The sequence below is a fragment of the Natrix helvetica genome, assembly GCF_964273705.1.
Source record: "Natrix helvetica genome assembly, chromosome: 2".
Classification (NCBI taxonomy): Eukaryota; Metazoa; Chordata; class Lepidosauria; order Squamata; family Natricidae; genus Natrix; species Natrix helvetica.
Window position 1 is genome coordinate 17,485,947 of NC_138552.1, and position 15,157 is coordinate 17,501,103.

A 15,157-nucleotide genomic window follows, 5' to 3' on the forward strand; every position below is an offset into this window, starting at 1 on the left:
TGTTACTTTTTAAACAACTGCGCATGCGCAAAGCGCATCCCCGACCGAACCGGCAGTAAAAGAATCTGGAACCCATCCCTGTAGATAGGGAATAAGACTGGTTAGAAGGCAAGGAGTCAGGTGTGGTGGAGAGTAAATTCCTCTTAGAAAACATACTATTATATAACATTTTAATGTTGGTCTTAACTTGTAAGTCCTAAAGGAAACCAAGGAAATCTGCTTGAGCAGGGGTTGACTAGAAGACCTCTAATTCTTCCCCTGCCACACCCACCAAGCCACACCACGCCCACCAAGACACGCCCAGATAGCTAGCAGTAAATCTAATTCTGTTATTCTTAAGTGGTTCTTGCTCTTTGGAAGGACAGATGCTGAAGCTGAAGCTCAAATACTTTGGCTACCAAATGAGAAGGGAAGACTCATTGTGGAAAACCCTGATATTGACAAAGATCGAAGACAAAAGGAGAAGGGGACAACAGAGGATGAGATAGTCAGTGTCATCAATGCAATGAACATGAATTTGAGCAACTCCAGGAGACAGGGGAGGACAAGGGAGTTGGTTTACGATGATCCATGGAGTCATGAAGAGTTGGACATGGCTTGGCAACTGAACCACAATTTATTTGCAAGGAACTTGCCACAATCAAACATAGAGGCAGGTGCACCTGAGCCCATTCAAATCAGTTAACCTTGGGCTGAATTCTGAAGATCAGAATCTCTGTGGTATATTACCTTCATGCCTACAGGTCCATGAAGAGATTCTGAACTGAAATATTATGAAATGCTTGAAGTGGGATTCAAACATAGCTACGTAATTGGATCCAGTCTCTATCTAACCGTGGTGAGCCGGCCTGAAATGCAGAAGGCATGCAACGTAGAAACGAGATAAACAAATTAGTAAGACAAAATTAAGGATATCCATTCAGATCCATTGGGCCTCACTTCCATCCTAATTTATTCTCATTGATATAGTTATATTGATATGAAAATAAGGGTCAACCTATTTTCCAAAGCACCAGAGGACAAAACAAGAAACAATGGAACAACGGAAACTAATCAAGGAGAGAAGCAATCTAGAACTAAGGAGAAATTTCCTAATAGTGAGAACAATTAACCGGTGGAACAACTTACCTCCAGAAGTTGTGAATGCTCGCTCACTGGAGGCTTTTAAGAAGAGATTGGATAACCAGTTGTCTGAGATGGTAGAGGGTCTCCTGCCTGAGCAGAGGGTTGAACTGGAAGACCTCCTAGGTCCCATCCAAGTTCCAACTCTATCATTCTGTAATTCTGAACTCAGTGAGAACATGTGATTGGGAGTAGATTTAAAAATATGAGAGAGAGAGAGGAAGAAGATTCGTTACAGGAATGCTATGAGGTGTAAATTCTCCAAAATAAGCACACGTGGGTTTTAAAATGTCAAAAATAAAACAATTAAGTAATGCAAGGAGCATTACTGAATTTGCACTGAAGCTTGTTTTAGTCACAGGTGGAACAATTGTGTTTAGGTTGTCTGATTCTGCTTCAAGAGGATTGCAGTCTTGGGAATAAACTTTACTGACACCAATCAAACTGAAAAGGAACATACAGGATTGTACTATGTCAAAAGCAATCTGTCCAAATTGGTCTCTCCCTGCCAATGTAAGATTAAACTCAAATGAATGTTTTTTTTCAGGAAATAAACTGGATTGAATTAAGACTTCCTTTTGAATGGGCATGTAGAAGATCAGCTAATTCAACTGGGGCCATTTTACTTCTAGCATATAGGGGGAAATGACAACCATCATGTCATATGACTCAATTTTATGGCCATCGTGGCTTATGACCATAATTGGCAGGGTCAATTAAGGTCGCAAGCAGATGTAGTATTCAGCCGGTTCGGACAGGTTCGCCCAAACTGGTAGCAGAAATCGCCCACCCGCCCTGGCTCTATGCCATCCTATTTAGGTATATTTTTGAGGCCGGATGTCTAGAAGCCCACATTTTTTAGGCCTGGCACATGCCCGGATCACACACACATGCGCCGGGCACATGCGATCAAAGTGCATGGAAGGCTGGGCACATGCATGGAAGAGACACATGCACCTGTGAATGTGCATGTGTGCAAAGCGGGTGGGTGCACAGGGGGCAAATCCAGTGGTAACGAAATGTGAAACCCACTGCTGGTCATAAGTCAAGAACTACCTGTAGCAGCTCCATGAAACTGAATACAATTTTCAAGGTCATGTTACGTGATCAAGCATCCATTTAGTGCTCTTTAACTGGTGTCAAACTCAGTAACCAATAATTTGCAAAGAGTCAATGTCAGTCATTAATCAGAATAAAAATTAGCAAGTGTCTATGTACTGTGATCCCTATGCTATGCCTATGAGATACACTTGCATTCCGATTTGAAAATGTTAGCGCTCAGCGTGTGGTTGGTCCTTGCCTAATGAGGAAGGAACAAATTAGTCTCAGGACAGCTTCACAAAATATCTACATTGGCCAGAGCTAAAACAAATATGAAGAGTTCCATTAATTTGAGCAGAACCTTCGGTTCAAGCAATGGTGCCCCAGTGGTGGGTTTCAAATTTTTTTAGAACCTCTTCTGTAGGTGTGGTCTGCTTTGTGGGAGTGGCTTGCTGGCAGTATAACCAGGTGGGAGTGGCTTGCTGGCCACGTGACCAGGTGGGAGTGGCTTGCCAGCCATGTGACTGAGTGGGAGTGGCTTGGCAGTCATGTGACTGGGTGGCCGTGGCAAACTTGTAAAATGTGGTGAAACTCACTTAACAACGCTCTTGCTTAGCAAGCAAAATGTTGGCTCAGAAACTCTGGCATTTGAAGCACGCAAGTCTTAAAGCTGTCAAGTGACAAGACCTCTAACCCTTTAGAAAAAAAAAAACCCAGAGGTGTTCAAATCTGACAGCTTTAAGACTTGTGGACTTCAACTCCCAGAATTCCTCCTCTCGCTCTTCATCTTGATGATGTGCGGACAGGCGGAGGGAGGGAGCTGGAACCGGTTCTAAATGGCACTGTAGATTTGTGGAACCTCTTCTATAGAAGAGGTTAGAACTGGCAGGAACCCACCCCTGTGGTGTCCCCCCAAAACCCCAGATAAAACATTTAAAAGGCAAGTTGCCCCCCTTTGGCAGAAAGATTTGCCACAGAGGTGAGTTACTCCTGGTTCAGCCTGGTCGGGAGAAGCGGTAGTAGCGGTGGTGGGAGGCTCCGCCCACCTGCCCCGACACATCTGCACATGTGTGCAAACTCACCACTGATTTGCCCCATTCTCATTGTAGAGACCTCTGAAAAGAAACGTCACCTAGGACCTTAGCAAAGCTAAGATGGGGACAGCTAACTCAGATGAATGTAGTTTGCAAAATATTGGCAGGAATAGCAATTTATTCCCATTTCAATCAGTTCAGTTTGTTTACAGGTACACTATTTTTGTGTAACACTCAGCACTAATGAAGGAAAACCACAATTTTACGGAGCTAGTTTGAACATGGCCCTTCCATGTGTTCTGTCAGGCTCTAGGATTCCACCAGATGGCACTCTCGGCTAACACATCATTTTTGCACACTCACAAGTGGAAAAAGCTAAACCAAACCCTACATCTAATTGTCTATGGAGATTCTCAGTCATCCAGGTCATGGTTGTTCCAAAAAATGCTTTTTCAAAAGCTAACTGGACTTTGTTTTTGTTTTTCTCCTTGAAGATGTTTCTTTCCTCATCTGAGAAGCTTCTTGCTCTTCTCTGAGAGTTGCCTTTTCAAAAAGCACTTTGGAGACAAACATTATTGTGATATAAAAGTGTCTTATTTATGTATTTGGCTGGCATTTATATAGAGCCAAACTATTGCAAATTTTGCAACGTATGTTTAAGGTTGGTTCACACAACAGTGTAAACCACAAGGGAGTCGATTCCATTTTAACTGATTCTGGTATGTTGTGTAAATACAGTTGAATAAACTGTGCAAAAGGAGCAGGCTGGTGGTGATGATAATGATAATAATGATCAAATTGCTAAATGGCACAATCATGTGTATCAAACTTCACTCCTGCCAAGGAAAATACAGTAACTGTATTGTAGTTAACATATTTTCTCAGGTGTGTCTGTATCAGCTTAGATTGTCCAGTTCTTCTTAGGGATTCAGGATATCAGATTATTTGCCAACTTTACCACGTGTGGGAGGTTGTGGGGAGAATTGGAAAATAATGGAAGGGAGATTAGACATAAAAAATCAAGTGGCAGAAGGAGAATCTCCTGGAAGATTAATTTTCTGGGGTATAAATTCAGTGCATCTCCTCCAGCTTTGTAGCCTTAGCTTTCTATGACATGGAAAAATGAGAGATTTTACATCATTATATATAACTAGCTCGTGCTTTGAGATGAAACTATTATGTATTTTTCGGAGTATAAGATGCACCCTTTTCCCTCAAAGAAGAGGGTGAAAATCTGGATGCATCTTATACAGTGAATACAGCATTTTTGTCTCCTGAAACCCCGCCCCCTTTGCAAAAAATGGCCATGCATAGCCTCTAGGAGGATTCCAGAGTGCTCCTGAGGGCTGGAGAGGGCAAAAGTGAGTGAAAAATGGGCTGTTTTTTGCTCGTTTTTGCCCCCCTAGCCCCCAGGAGCACTCTATAAGCCTCCTAAAGGCTATGTATGCCTCTCTTTTTTTGACGAAAAACGGGCCCATTTTCTTGAAAAACGGTCCATTTTTGGGAGGTCTGCAAAGTGCAAAAACTTTTTTTTTAAATTTGCCTCTTCAAAATCTTGGTGCGTCTTATACTCTGGTGCGTCTTATACTCTGAAAAATACGGTATGTGATCAGGCTATGCAGGAGAAATTCGGTTCACAATCCGTTGGCTCAGTAATGGTCGGTGATTGAAACACATAAGGGAATATCGCTCCCGCTGCCTTCAGTTTGGAAGCAGTTTCATAGGTGGAAGGCGTAGACATTTTGGTGAGATACTGCCATTTAGTACTGTAAGGAGCCCCAGACTGCTCCTGAGTGAAAGAGTGGAACGTCTGCCAGTTTTACTGAGGTAACAGAATGTGAGGCAACTGGCAGTTGGAACAGAGTTCTTTTCAGGTGGGGAGGGGGAGTAGAACTCCTTAGCATCAGAGTGTGTTAATTACTGTATAAGAAATACTAATGATCTGATAGGCATTTTGAAAAATCCTTTCTTAGTGAGCACCTAGAAGCCAAGAGGAATATACATGTCAAATTTCAAGTTTGTAGGCTTGTAGCCCAATTCTCACCTCACAGTGTTGTTGTTTTGGGGAAAATAGGAGGAATTTGTGTTGGATATGTTCACCACAGTGAAGTTATTTGTAAAAATAATAAAGGCGGAATACAAATAAAAATATGAAGTTGAAATCAAAGGGTTGGTCCATCTATTGGAATCAGATATGTATTTTAACTCAGAGAATTCTTAATCTGAGTTGAAGCTAGAGAAATTTTTTTAGGTTCATTGGACAAACAGATTGGGGGGAAAAAACACTTTATGGAACTTTGTTTTTATATATAACAATAGCAGCAAGGCTTATATATGCACGGAGATGGAATGACTCATATATACCCGCAATGGAAGAATGGATGGTGAAATTAATGTAGTGGGAAGAGATGGTGAAATTGATTGCTTTGATTAAAGAAAAGACTTTTCCTAGTTTCGTTCTACTTGGAAACTACTCCTGGATTTTTTTTGTTTGAAATGGAAAGAAATGAAATTGTAACATTGGGTTTTGATTATTATTATTGTTTATGATTGTAGAAGGACTATTTGTTATAGTTTATTCTGGTTCAGAAGGTCACTGATTAAAGACTTTTATCTGTATTGAATAAAGTTGGAAGTTCCTTCCTTCTATAGCTTTTGTTTCTTTTGTTCTCCCTCCCCAATCCTGCTTTTCTCCATCCGTTCATTTTCTTTCTTTTAAAGTTTTTTTTTGCTTTTCTGCATTTTGTACTTTTTTGTAATTTTATAACATTTTGGAAGGGGGAAAAAGAGGAATGCTCCTTCTATCTAATCCTAAAATCAATGCTCATGAAAGCTTGAGCCTTTTTATAAAAATTGTTAGCCATTAAATGTTTCTACTTGACTTCCTTTGGCTACCGTAGATAGTTTGCTTCTTCCACACTGTCCATTCCTATCAACTCATTTTTGGGGCTCTTGGCCAGCTTAGTTCTTATATCAGCTACTCTGATGGTCTTCAAAAGCCTTCTCTGGAAGTGATGAACTTCCCAAGTTTCCAGGCAGTATGATTGCGGAAAATTTATCTCAGGACAATCTCCAAAATTTAACAGATTTTTAACAGACTTAACAGAGTTGGAAGGGACCTTGTAGGTCATCTAGTCCAACCTGCCCCTCAAGCAGGAGACCCTACACCATTTCTGACAAATGGCAATCCAATCTCTTCTTGAAAGCTTCAAGTGATGGGCCACCCACAACTTCTGAAGGCAAGCTGTCCTCACCATTAGGAAGTTTCTCCTTAGTTCTAGATTGGTTCTCTCCTTGATTAGTTTTCAACCATCTTGTATTGCCTTCTGATGTTTTGGAAAACAGGTTGATCCCCTCCTCTCTGTTACAACCCCTCAAATATTGGAACACTGCTATCATGTCAGCCCTAATCTTTCTTTTCACTAGAGTAGACATACCCAATTCCTGCAACAGTTCTTCATATGTTTTAGCTTCTAGCCCCCTAATCATCTTTGTTGCTCTTCTCTGCTCTTTCCGGAGTCTGGAATACAACTGAAACTCTTCCAGGCCTCCTACAATTTCAGATATGACAATGTCTTCTGTATATAGCAATATATACAGAATAGCAATAGCACTAGCAGTTAGACTTATATACCTCTTTACAGTGCTTTTACATTCCTTGCTAAGTGGTTAATAGAGTCAGCCTATTGCCCCCAACATCCTGGGTCCTCATTTTACCCACCTAGGAAGGATGGAAGGCTGAGTCAACCTTGAGCCAGTGAGAATCGAACTGCCGAACTGCAATCAGCCGGCAGTCAGCAGAAGTAGCCTGCAGTGCTGCATTCTAGCCACTGTGCCACCAAGGCTCTATATCGGTTATATCCATAATTCAGATGCAAGGTAAAAGTGTTGATGTTTTAAGAAAAGCATCCTAAGCAGAAATCAAGTCTCAGAAGAGGAAAAAGCACCTTAATGTATAAACCTAAAGCTTATCAAGAAATGTCAGCAAGCTAGAAATAAAAATATTTACACAACTGGGAGAGTAAATATTGAGTAGAGTACATGCCACAGGACTCTTGACATTTTAATCAAGTTTTCAGGTGATAGAAAGCTAGGAGAAGTGGCTAAAGAAGGAGATTCAGTCAGTGGAACAGGCTACCAGATGAAGGTATAAAGGTCCTCAGAAAGAGACTGCATCTCTGTCAGAAATGCTCTAATCAATGGATCCTGCTCTGAAGTGGGGGTTGGATTAGATGACCTCTAGGATTATTTCCTATGATAGGAAGAGAGGGGAGGGAAGGAGGGAGGGAGGGGAATGTCTTTTATTCCAGAAATATAATTCATTTTTCTCTTTCAGGCCACATTGTTCTTACCGTTCCAAGGATGGTCCAGAATTTTTCTACAAGTTAATCCTTTATTATTTGTGGTGTCCCGGATGAAATTTATTTTAATAAATAATAAAATGGATACCTAGAAGAAGAAAAAAGCTCACTTTCACTTTTCTGTATGGTTCCTTTTAAATATTTTTTCTTTGCTTTTTCCGGATTATTGTTATTGTTTGTTCAATGATATAAATTCTTGGAATGGATTGCAAGATACCTAAAATGATAAAAAGATTCTAAAAGCAATTGACAAAGGAAAATGAACTTAATAAAACATTACAACACAGTTGCACGTATCATATGAAAGATTTAAAAATAACCCTTTTCAAGTCAAATAGGTGTGTTGAATAAAATAAGGCAAGTACCATAATCATTCTGAATTTCTGTTGTTCCTGATGTACAAAATATTTAGCATTTTGGGGAATTTCCAATAAAGTGGATGAGGAGCCACATAACCCTGTAAATGGTGTAACAATGAACAGCTAGAAACAATGTAGAAGAAATTAATCACTAAGGGGTCAGTATATTATATAATTATTGCATTACATAATTAACAAGCCAAGGCAGGCAACAAAGCAAGATTTTTGCTACAAAAGGATCCCATCTGCTCACTTCCTACCAATACCTTGAAGCCAATTATTTATCACCTGGTTAATTTAATGTCATGTAATTCATTTATTTAATTGATATTCTGGTAGAAACCCTGTTTCCACACAACAGCAAATCAAGGTAACAATGAAGCTAATGTCGCTTTTAAAAGGCTGCCCTTAATGTTAATACAAGTGTTTAAAGATGAGATGTCTATTAGAAGAGGAAATAAGATGAGGGCAAACATTGTAGTGTATTGTGCTGTAATAAAAACTTAATTAAATGAAGGTTAATCAAATATTGCTCCTTAATTTAGTCCTTTCTCCCTTCCACCCTCTGTCATCTCATTAAATAGGACATTCAGTGGGGCATTTTAGAGGGAGTCCCAGACGGTCCTCCACCTTCAAGGCTACATCTTCCCCTCCCTGCCTTTGATGTGTGGATGGATGGATGGGAGATGCTGGACAAACCAGGTTTACTTTGAGGTTTTACAAAACCTGTTCTCTAAAGCAGCGGTCCCCAACCTTTGTGGCTTGGCAGACCGGCAAAGGGAGGGGGGGCAGAGGGGAACATGCAAGCATTGGGCTGGCACACATTTGGGCACAACACTCAACTTATGTGGGCAGTGGGCAGCTCTACTTGCACAGGTTGAACTGTGTCTGTGTGTCTGTGTGTCTTTGTGTGCATGCACACCAGCCCACCGCTCGCACGACCCGGTTGCAAATAGACCACGGCCCAGTTGTTCTTCTTTGGAAGCGGACTGTACATTGTGGCTTTTCCTTTCTTTCTTTTCTTTTTTTTGAGTCCTTGCAGCTTTGTGTAAAATTATTAGACTGCTATGTTGCCAAGAATGCCAGAATCTCAATGAGTTTTTCCCCCTTTGAGGTATGTCCTCTGGGAGAGTCAACAGCAAGTCAACAGGGCGTCCGTGGCTGTGTGCCCCACATTTTATTTATTTGTTTATTTGCCAAATTTAGGTACCACCCATCTCATTCACAGTCTTATTGCTTTCTCTTTTTTTAAATGCAAGATCGTGCATTTAAGATCTTGGAAGGATGAAAAGAGCCATGAGCTTTGTGGTCGAGTGAGGAGCTGAGCCCAGGATTTCCTTAACTACTAGGCTTCCCTGCATCTCCATTTCGCAAGGCACTTGCTCCTTTCTCAAGTCCTTCACCGGGTTGTTGTTGTTGTTGTTGTTTCCCCCCCCCCTTGTGTGTTTCCAAACCATCCCAAATAACGCATTGTCTGCCCGCAGCTTGAGCCGGTCGACTTGGTTACAGGGAGAAAGGAGAAGACAGAAGTGGCTTGGAAGGGGAAGGACAGCGAAGGGGACTGTTTTCAAAATACAGTGGTTCTCATAATGATGGGCCCCCCGAGAAGTTTTCTAATCCACAAATGGAAGCCCCATTGTTTCCAGGCCCCTTTTGGGCAGGGATGTTGAGAGAAACTGCTAAGGTTAAAAAGGTCCCTGAATGAAAGTTGAACAAAGATGACGGGCTTGTTTTTGACAGGGGCCCTTCAAGATACGCACAGATTGTGAAAATATAATTAGAAGCCTCCCTTTGTCTGACCACAATGAGTGGGAAATGCTGAATGGAGAGGTCCCCCCCCACTCTTTATGGAACCTTCCCCACCCCTGAGAAACAATGCAGGGCCTTGTGAGCTCAGCTCCTCTCCCTTAATGAGAAGCGTTAATTGCCACAATTTCCAGAATGCCTGCAAAGTACCCTTCGCTTGAAAAAAAGACACAGACAGGGAGAGAGAGGGAGAGAGAGAAAGAGAGAGGGGGGGAAGGATGGGTGGATGGGCAATGCAGGGGAAGGTTTGAGTTAAAAGGGTTCCGGACCCATTAAATGTGGTAACAGAGATAATGGGCTTGGGATTGTAAAACACAGTTTCCAAATCACAAGGATGGGCCTACAGGAGAAGGCAGGCAGGCAGGGTGTATCTATGGCAGATTCTCTTAATTTCCCCCCCACATTTTTATTTTTATTTTTATTCAAAGAGTTAAAATGCAGAATGCAGATTCTTGTCTCCAAAATGCTAGGCAGGGGTGGGTGGGGGGCAGGTATGAATTCCTGCCAGTTCTAACCTCTTCCATAGAAGAGGTTTCACAAATCTACAGTGTGTTTAGAACCGGTTCCAGCTCCCTCCCCCCGCCCGTCCACACATCATTAAGATGAAGAGCGAGAGGAGGAATTCTGAGAGTTGAAGTCCACAAGTCATAAAGCTCTCAAGTTTGAACACCCCTGCGGGTTTTTCCCCTAAAGGGTTAGGGGTACCAGGGTCTTGTAACTTGACAGCTTTAAGACTTGCACACTTCAATGCCAGAGTTCCTGAGCCAACATGACTGGAGGAGGAATTCTGGGAGCTGAAGTCCACAAGTCTTAAAGCTGTCAAGTTTGAACAGCCCTGGGGGTTTTCTTTCTAAAGGGTTAGGGGTGCAAGGGTCTTGTAACCTGACAGCTTTAAGACTTGCACACTTCAATGCCAGAGTTCTGAGCCAACATTTTGGTTGCTAAGCAAGAGCGTTGTTAAGTGAGTTTCACGACATTTTACTAGTTGGCCACGCTCACCCAGTCACATGGCTTGCAAGCCACTCCCACCCAGTCACATGGCCAGCAAGTCACTCCCACAAAGCAGGCCACACCTACAGAAGAGGTTCTAAAAAAAATTGAAATCCACCACTGGTGGGGGGACTCCCATTGTTCTCCTCTTGGGTGCAGCCTGATTCTTCTTCTTAAAATAGAGCTGTTTTGGGGTGCTGAACCAAATGGGACATTGACCAAATGGGAGATAGGAAAAGTGTAAATATATAGATAAGGGAGGAGAGCTTGTGGCTTAGAGGCTAATATAACTGCCTAACATGTAAAACAGCCCAGGTTCAAATCCCAGTAAGGGTATGGTTAGCTGATGAGAGCTAAATAGCTTGAAATTCGGTTGAATATTATTAAGATGCTCTAAAGATTGAGATGAATTTTGCAAAATTAACATTTTTAAAATGTCTTTAATTAAAACTGCAGGTTGAAGACACATGGTGTTAAACATCCCTGATTTAAGTCAGCCCAACCAGTTCCAACTAAAAGTTGTTTTTGTCTCCAAACTTTTTTTTCAAAAGAACTTTCTGTGGTCAGCCAAATGCTACTTCTTTAATTTCTTAGAATGCCCGTTATAGGAGATTAAAAGTTTGGAGTCAAAGGCCTGCATTAATTAAAGGTAAAGGTTCCCCTCGCACATATGTGCTAGTCGTTCCCGACTCTAGGGGATAATGCCCATCTCCATTTCAAAGCCGAAGTGTCAGCGCTGTCCAAAGACGTCTCCGTGGTCATGTGGCCGGCATGACTAAATGCCGAAGGCACACGGACGCTGTTACTTTCCCACCAAAGGTGGTGCCTATTTTTCTACTTGCATTTTTACATGCTTTCGAACTGCTAGGTTGGCAGAAGCTGGGACAAGTAACGGGAGCTCACTCTGTTGCACGGCGCTAGGGATTCGAACCGCCGACCTTTCTGATCAACAAGCTCAGCATCTTAGCCACTGAGCCACCATGTCCCTGTCTTAATTACACATTTTTAAAAAGAATCCCCTTATCACCTTACCATGCACTTTTATTAATTGCGCTGACCTTAGTCCCTGTGATAGACCACTTCCCAGCACACCGACGTTTTTATTCCAATCTGACAATGACAGATGATAAATGTGGACTTTTTCATATCTGGGAGTTACTTTTAATATACTGTACATTTCAAGATTCATTTGGAAATCTGAAAGCAGGCTCTCGCTAAGAATCACTTCCATTAGGAGCATCTGTGGAGATGGGATTTAAAAAAAATGGCATCCATGCAGGGGTGAAATTCAGCAGGTTCTGACAGGTTCCGTGGAAATTTTGAGTAGTTCGGAGAACCGGCAACTACCACCTCTGGCTGGCCCGAGAGTGGGATGGGAATTGAGATTTTGCAATATCCTTCTCCTGCCACACCCACCAAGCCTCCTGCCACGCCCACCAAGCCACGCCCACAGAACTGGTAGTAAAAAAAATTTGAATTTCACTACTGCATCCAAGGGGATGTGATTGAATACCATCACTTTGTGTTTTTTACAGGTGAGGTGGTCCCAAGATTTCGTCTGGGGTTGATTTTATGTATCGGCTGATATTTATAGTGTGTGGGATGGTGGAAAAAGCAGAAGGAAAGCCAATAGAAGGCGAGAGAGTGGGAGATCCCCCCCCCCCCAAGAGAGAAATGCCTGTTTATTCATGTCAGAAACCTCACAATTAAAATAAGGCATAAGAGGGGAGTGATTGGACTTTTGCAGAAGGAAGAAAAAAGGGCTCCTTTCTCTGGGTGAGAGGACAGAGGATTACCAACTAGGCATCCTTGAGTGATGAGAGAGGAAAGTTGAACCTCCGGTCTGGTGCTTTACTAGGGATTAGAACAAAATTGGGTTGCTGCCGGTTCAGCCCGGATCAGCCGAACCAGTAGTAGCGGTGACGGCTCTGTCCACCCGCCCGGACACTTCCGTACATGCGCAGAAATGTAGCACGAGCGCATGCAGGAGTGGGCCCAAACCGGTAGTAAAAAAATTAGCAACCCTCTCTGGATTAGAAGGATTGAGTTGGAAGAAGGTGGAAGAGAGGGTTGGAATTTCAGGAGGTATAAAGAAATGGGGTGGGGGATGAACAAACGGATGAACTGTTAGAAGAAAAATGAGAAATAATTCCTGAGAAAGAGGAAGACATGAGAAAGAAGCTCAGAATAACTCTACCTGGATTTTGCTTGGTGTTTATATTATTTGAAGAAAGAAAGAAAGAAAGGAAGGAAGGAAGGAAGGAAGGAAGGAAGGAAGGAAGGAAGGAAGGAAGGAAGGAAGGAAGGAAGGAAGGGGTTATGTCGAGAAACCTAATCGTTGAATGCAGTGGGAATGAGTTATTTACTAATGATGGTCTCCTCCTCCTTTTACTCCCCTCTCCCCTCTTACTCTTAGTCCCTCCCCCCCTTCCTCCTAACCATTTCCTCCTCATAAGGCTGAATTTCAAGTCATTTTTGTTGCTCTGCTCAGCATCTGCTCCAGTTTCTTTGAATCTTTCTTAAAAAGTAGCACCCAGAACTGGACAGGGTGCACGAGGTTCAGTTTTCCCAGTAAGAACATGGCAGAATTGTTTCTTCACAAGAAAAAGGAATGGTGCAGGCAACCATAATCATGATGAGGTTTACTTTCTACACACAAGTAGCTTGTCTTTTGCTGAGGTGTGTAGACCCCACTTTAGAGACTACAATCCTAGAGTAGTAGTTACCCACTACTCCAGAATAAGAGGCTACTTGATCTAGAAGCTCATGAATTAAGAGTTGGATAGCACGGTTATTTATTGTATGACAAGCTTAAAGTGAAGGTTAATTTTAACAACTACTTTGTTAGATGTGCCATTCTAAGTGTTTGGAATAAATATAAAAGAAGGTTTTCTACAAAGATGCTTCTTTGAGTGTCCTCCAGGAAGCATTTTTCAAAAAAGAAATGGTGGTGAAGCCAGACTGGTGGACTTACGGTCAAATAATATCTTTTAATTTTGGTGATCCTTCCTCAAAGTCTAAGAGCTAGAATCAGAAGGACACATCTGTCATTGGTTTACATATTTAACAATTAAAGAAAGATTTAAATTGCACAAAAAGTGTTATGGGTGTGACTTTGTTAAAAATGAATTGGAAATCCTAACGTATCGTGGTGGTGGTGAACATAGTATATTGCTAAGGTCTATAAAACATTATTACATTTGAATTTGGGACATTCATTGCATGATTCAGTGAGCAAGGAACTTTGGATGTAATGTAATGCTTGAGCAATGGGAGAATGTGTGGACGAATGGTTTAAAGTTTATACTAAATTATAATTTAAAAGAATTTTTTTAATATAAAATGATGATATCACTGGTATTTAACACCAAATTGTCAAGAATATATAAAGGTACCGTATTTCCAATTAATGTTGGAAATGTAAATGCAAAGAAGGGAGTTTTTATCATTTATGATGAACATGTAATAAAGCAATGAAATATTGGAGTAGGATTCATATCCTAATACAGAAGATTCTTAAAGTGAATATAAAGATAAAACCAGAAACTTTTCTTTGGGGTTTAAAGGAAAAGGACTTGGAAAAACTTTTTGGAATTTTGATGTTATGTGTGTTGACAGCAGCAAATTTACTTTATGCACAAAAATGGAAGGACACTTTGATTCCCACAGTGGATTAATGGCTACAAAATTTGATGGAGTTAGCAGAATTGGCCAAATTGACTACTTCGATTAAAGGAAAAAACACACAATGACTTTTGTTTCTACTTGGAAACCGCTTCTGGACTTTGTGCTTGAGATGGAAAAAAACGAAACTTTGATTTTTGGTTTTACCAATTAGATAGATTTGCTATTATGTAAAAGTAAAAAGTTGATGTTTGACGTTACTATCTTGTTCTATTGCACCAGAGGGAATCGGAAGTCAATGCCTTTTTTTTTCTTTTTCCCTTCTTTTCTACACTTTTCCCTTCCTTTTCCCCCTCCCCTATTTTTCCTATTATTTGCTTTTGTATTTTATATTATGAACTGATAAAAAATATGCAGAGAAAAAAAGTAGTAATTACCCTACCCGTATTTTCATCCTCCACCCTATTGATAAGCATCCCATATCTTTTACTATTTAGTTGGCTAACAGCTGCTGAAGAAATTATGAAACTGTAGAATGCATTACATTACAACAGATTCAGTTATGATTTCAGACACAAGTCAACCATTTTAGACTATAATGCAAAAATATCTGTGCTTTAATGTTTACAAAATTCACCTAGGAAAGTTACAATTGTCTTTGTTTTATCCAGCCAAGATATCAAATGATGAGATCATTTTTTTAAAAAAAAAATCCTACAATCCCATCCAAAGGAAACCTAGAACTAACTAGGGAAATGGAAGGAGGCAACTGATGGCTTGTCAGAATCACAGAATCGGAAGGGACCTTGGAGGTCTTCTA